This window comes from Sander lucioperca, chromosome 13, assembly GCF_008315115.2.
Source record: "Sander lucioperca isolate FBNREF2018 chromosome 13, SLUC_FBN_1.2, whole genome shotgun sequence".
In the NCBI taxonomy this organism is placed as follows: Eukaryota; Metazoa; Chordata; class Actinopteri; order Perciformes; family Percidae; genus Sander; species Sander lucioperca.
The window spans coordinates 27,306,695-27,313,341 of record NC_050185.1 but is presented as its reverse complement, the minus strand read 5'-3'; the positions used below and the strand labels follow the sequence as shown (position 1 = coordinate 27,313,341).

The following is a 6,647-nucleotide window of genomic DNA, read 5'->3' as shown; positions in this document are numbered from 1 at the left end:
CAGATATTAAACGGCCGATTTCTGGATTTTATGAATGGATATCAGATCAGTCAAACAAAGAGAAGGGATTATTTTATGCCAGTCCTAATAATAGATCAAAGAGACCAATGGAAAGAGATCACAGGCTTTAATTATCCACGTTGATACACACACACACACACACACACACACACACACACACACAGAAATGCACGCACGCACAGACACACACACACGCGCAGACACGCACACAAACACACACACACAGAGACAGAGATGCATGCACGCGCAGACACACACACACACACACACACACACACACACACACACACACACACAGCCACGTGCGTACACACACGCACACACAAACAGACAGAGATGCATGCAAGCGCAGACACACACACACACACACACACACCCCCCCACACACACACATGCCCCCCCACACACACACATGCCCCCCCCCCACACACACACACAGACACACACACACACACACACCCCCCCACACACACACATGCCCCCCCCCCACACACACACACAGACACACACACACACACACGCAGACACGCACACAAACACACACACACACACACACACACACACACACACACACAGAGACAGAGATGCATGCACGCGCAGACACACACACACACACACACACACACACACACACACAAAGACAGAGACGCACGAACGCGCAGACACACACACACACACACACACACACACACACACACACACACACATGCCCCCCCCCACACACACACACACACAGACACACACACACACACACACACACACACACACAGAGAGACAGAGATGCATGCACGCGCAGACACGCACACAAACACACACACAAACACACACACACACACACAAACACACACACACACACACAGAGACAGAGATGCATGCACGCGCAGACACACACACACACACACACACACACACACACACAAAGACAGAGACGCACGAACGCGCAGACACACACACACACACACACACACACACACACACACACACACACACATGCCCCCCCCCACACACACACACACACAGACACACACACACACACACACACACACACACACAGAGAGACAGAGATGCATGCACGCGCAGACACACGCACAAACACACACACACACAGCCACGTGCATACACACACGCACACACAAAGACAGAGATGCATGCAAGCGCAGACACACACAAACACACACACACACACAGACACAAAGACACACAGACAGAGATGCATGAACGCGCAGACACACACACACACACACACACACACACAGACAGACAGACACAAAGACAGAGACGCACGAACGTGCAGACACGCAGACACACACACACCCCCCCCCCCCCACACACACACACACATGCCCCCCCCCCCCCACACACACACACACACCCCCACGCGGTGCTGTGGCCTGGTGGACCACCGGCGGTCGGGGCTCTAATGATTTCACAGCAGCAGATTTAACAGAGGGCCGGCTGCTCTGTGTCAGGCGAGCCCGGAGGCTTTGGGAAAAGGCTGACAGTCAAAACATCGACATAAAGCTTTGACCCTGAGAAACCCAGAGGTGGAGACGGTTCAGGGTCCCCACTTCTCTAAAAGCATTTTAAAACCACCGAGACGGCAACAGAATATTCCACAGAGCGGGTCATACGTGTTGGAACATCAGCCAACATGCCCACATCTGTAAATAATGACCTGCAAGGAGGTTTAAAAGCACCGTTCAACTTTCTTTAGTCATTCAGAAACTTGTCTTTCTTCAATTTATTTGTTTTGTTACGTTTCTGTGACTTATGCAATTTCCCAAGAGCATCTTATCTTATCTTAAATGACATTATCTTACTTTATCTTATTATAAATTATCTTGAATGATCTTATCTGACGTTATCTTAACCCTCCTGTCTTTCTCGGGTCAAATTTCACCCATTTTCTATATCAGAAATGTAGGTTTCTTTCAACCAAAATTTAAAAAAAAAAATTAACGTGGATGGTTTCCTACAACGTTCTTCACAAGTAAAATAAAGGATCAGTTCCCTATTTTCTTTGAATTTTGTTGTTTTATTCAATTTAATAGCATTTAGAGAGAAATACATTGAAAAAAGTGACAAAAATGTCAGAAAAAGCTTAAAAAATGTAAAAAGGCGCTGAAAAAAATCGACAAAGACATCAGAAAAAGTGACAGAAACTGGGTGCCTGGGTGGCCTAGTGGTAGAGGGAGCGCCCATATAAAGAGGCTCAGTCCTTGGTGCAGAAGTTGCGGGTTTGATTCCTACCTGCGGCACTTTGCTGCATGTCATCCCCAGGGGGGCTCTCTCTCTGTCTCCCCTCTCATTTCTAAGCTGTCCTGTCAATAAATGCCAGGAAAAAAATCTTTAAAAATAGGGACAAAAACACACAAAAGTGTCAAAAAAAGACGCCCAAAACGTTGAAAAAAAAGTTTTAATTTTACATTTTGACCCAGAAAAACTAAAAGTTGCTTGATGTTCGATGTGGTAACCTTCAGGAAGTGAAGTCACGTCTGATTGGAACCCAAACCTCCATCTTTTTATCAACTTAACTCAGTAGTTTTGGTGCCTAAACCTAACCAAAGTGGGACCGTTTCACAACGTTAACGACGTGTTTCAAACCGCGAACGTTACCGTCTCTGGTTTAGATTAGGGATGCACCGAGCCGACTTTTTCACCAAAGGCACCAGACTTTCCTAACTAAACATTACTTTCCTAACTAAGACAAAATAACATAGATGTAATGTATTGATATTCTTATTTATTTGTTGTTTAAAAAACAATAGTGCATTCAAAGTCGAAAATAGAAGGCAATCAAACTTCTTCAAATCATTTTAAATGAATAAGATGTAGCAGTAGAAACTAACAACCCGGTCTCACGGGAGTTCATGTAAATGTCAGGTTATTTTTAATCTATTGATACGTGTTCACGGGGACGTTTTTCTCGTTTTTTTACGTGGTGGCCAGCACGAAATACCCTACTGGGAAAGGACGCCTCCAACAGGTTCTCACACTCATCTCGTGAAATACGGACGCTTGGTCAGGTGCCTTTGTCGTTCTTATTGACGCTAAAAGTCTCCTTTAGCGCTATAAGTAAACGCGCTTGGTCGGGACTATTGCCGTCCCTTTAGCGCTTTAAGTAAACGCTCTTGGTCGTGGCTACTGCCGTCCCTTTAGCGCTATATGTAAACGCGTTTGGTCGGGACTATTGCCGTCCCTTTAGCGCTATAAGTAAACGCGCTTGGTCGGGACTATTGCCGTCCCTTTAGCGCTATAAGTAAACGCGCTTGGTCGGGACTATCGCCGTCCCTTTAGCGCTATAAGTAAACGCGCTTGGTTGGGACTATTGCCGTCCCTTTTGACGCAGTTATGTTAAGGAAAAGGTCGTGGGTGGGCGTACGGTTCTGTGACACGCGGGAGGAAAATAAAAAGCGACTATAGCAAGCGTGACAAGCGGGATGCGAACCCCGCTCTCCTGGGTGAAAGTCCTGTGTTTGTTTGACCCATCCACCCCCCCAACCACCCTCCTTGCGCGGAAATTTGCCCTTACATACTCCTCTCTAAATCCTCTCTAACTGCTGCTCTCCCCAGTGCGTTACACAAATACGCTGAAAGACGCCTTTTTCGTCACATCAGACGCTGACAGCCACTGTCCAAACGTCCTTATTTTACGAGTTCGGAATGAGAACGGGTTGACGCCTCACACGCCGGGAGACGGCCGCGGGGGACGTGCGACAATAACGGGATGGCGGAGGTTGGGTTTAGGAAAAACTACAGGGAAAGGGCGCCTCACACGCCGGGAGACGGATTGCGCCAATAACGGGACGATTGTGATTAGGAAGACTACGGGGAAACCAAACGCCACACACAGGACTCGATCCCCGCTCCCCCGGGTGAAAGTCCTGTGTTGTTACTCCCTCCCATTTTCGTGCTGTAACCACGAAATATGCTTCCCATTGAAATACATTACTTCACATTTCCGTGCTGGCCACCACGTAAAAAACGAGAAAAACGTCCCCGTGAACACGTATCCATAGATAATAAAATAACGTGACATTTACACGAACTGCCGTGAGACCGGGCTGAAACTAAATAGTGTATTAGTCAAACATACAACATTTACCATCACACAGTTACCAAACTTTCTTTCTGGGATGTGCTTGATTCAACTGGTAGTATTGGACTTCGCAGTACTACCACCACCCCTCGAATCACTTACTCTGCAGACGTCGCAAACAGCCGACGAACTACGTTGGCGTTAGCGTGAAATATCTCCACACAGCCGACTCTTTGGCTCGCTCCATGTTGCCAAACGGTTAACTCAGCTCTTCCAGCACGCTACTCACGTGCTGCTGACGAATGACGTAGGATGTGCTGCGACGGAGGGGAAAAATAATTTTCCGACGTTTTTGTCGCCATCTTTTAACTAACTTACTAACTAACTGTTTTATTGATCCCCAGTGGGGAAATTACAATTTACACTCTGTTTGTTTCATGCACAAATGGAGAGATGTCAGAGTGAGTGGGCTGCCAGTGCTGGACCAGCGCCCTGAGCAGTTGGGGGGGTACGGTGCCTTGCTCAAGAGCACCTGGCAGTGCCCAGGAGGTGAACTGGCATCTCTCCAGCTACCAATCCACACTCTGTGTGCACAAATGGAGACAGGCGACCCTCCGGTTTCCAACCCAACCCCCTACAGACTGAGCTACTGCCACCCCCTAAAGGATATGCTCCCAACGTGGGGCTCGAACCCACGACCCTGAGATTAAGAGTCTCATGCTCTACCGACTGAGCTAGCCGGGCTCCTTTAGTCTTTGTTTTTAAATCTTTGGCGCTTTTTTCAAAGTCGTCGTCACTTTTTTCTGACATTAGTCGCCTTTTGCTGTTGTTGTTTCATTTTTTTTTTTTTTGGACTATTTTTTCGATGTATTTGTCGCTTTTTTTTTTTAGAATCAATGCAGACATGTACCGGGACGTCCCGAGATAGTTGGAGATCTCCTCACCCCAACACAAAGTTACGCCCTTGAAAGCAGGTACCGTATTTTCCGGACTATAAGTCGCTCCGGAGTATAAGTCGCATCAGTCAAAAAATGCGTCATGAAGAGGAAAAAAACATATATAAGTTGCACTGGACTATAAGTCGCATTTATTTAGAAATTTATTTCACAAAATCCAAGACCAAGAACAGACATTTAATCTGGAAAGGTAAGTTATTCAACTACACAACAGCACACAGAACAAGGGGCTGAATACGGTAGGTGTCCGGTATGTTAACGTAACACATTAACAGTTATTCAACTACGCAATAGCACACAGAACAACTACCAGGGCGTGGAGACGTAACTGCAGCGTTGACGAGCCTCTCCCAGCAGGAAGCTGTTCAAGCACCCATCTGTGGACTCGTTCCTCCAGCTCTGGCCATCTTGCTTTCAGCCCCGCGATTAGCCGATTAGCCGATTAGCTTTCTTTGTTTTCTTCATTGCAGTAAGAGTCACCTTTTCGCCAGTCCCTCGCAAGTTTCTCTCTCACTCCAAACTTTCTTTGTGCTGCTCGATTACCGTTTTCGGCTGCGTATTTTACTACCTGCAGTTTGTAATCTGCAGAATAAGATTTTCTTTTCTTTCTCAGTTGTCTTTAGGAGCAGCATATAGTTGTCACAAGCCTAGAGCACCTCTCACAGCTGTAGACGGTAATGTTTTCAGCATGAAATAACATTTAAAAACATGTTTAATTATATATATTTTGATATATAAGTCGCACCTGACTATAAGTCGCAGGACCAGCCAAACTATGAAAAAAAGTGCGACTTATAGTCCGGAAAATACGGTACCCTAAATGTCTGACAACTCATTTATCCTCCAATTACATACCATAATATATGAAGAAATGCACGAGATGGAGCCGTGAGAAGGCTGTTGTGTTTAGTAACACGTTGTAATGCTGTTGAGGTCATTGTGCTCAGGAACATAATTGCCCCACAGGCTCTTAATGGCGGAGGCTGCTAGTTAAAAAAAGTCCCTTCTTGTCCATTCATACTCGGCTCTCTGCCTCTCTCTCTCTCTCTCTCTCTCTCTCTCTCGCCTGCTCATTAAATGGATGAATGGGCCACAGATGTGGAGTCGGCCATTAGTTTTACCTGGAAGGAGCTTTTGGGGAGAGGTGAAGCTTCGGAAGCGAAGTTAAACACCAGGGTGAGGGGCCACCCAGGATCAGAGCTGGAAGAAGTATTCACATCCTTTACTGCAGTAAAAGTACTAATACCACACTGTGAAAATACTTTGTTACAATGAGAAGTCGTGCAGTGGAAATGTTACTTAAGTAAAAGTCTGTGCGCGCACACACACACACACACACACAGACAGACAGAGACAGACACACACACATACACACACACACACACACACACACACAGACAGAGAGACAGACAGACAAACACACACACACACACACACACAGACGGACAGACACACACACAGACACACACACACACACACACACACACACACACAGACAGAGAGACAGAGACACATATACACACACACACAGACAGACAGAGACAGACACACACAAACACACACACACACACAGACAGACACACACACAGACACACACACACACACACACACACACACACACACACACACAC

At 46.5% G+C, this 6,647-nt stretch overlaps 1 non-coding gene across 1 annotated transcript; it reads right to left on the bottom strand.

The window, feature by feature from the left end:
- Nucleotides 1-4,729: 4,729 nt before the first annotated feature.
- Nucleotides 4,730-4,804, bottom strand: trnak-cuu. Its single transcript has one exon. It is a non-coding gene; the product is annotated as a tRNA-Lys (tRNA).
- Nucleotides 4,805-6,647: the final 1,843 nt, after the last annotated feature.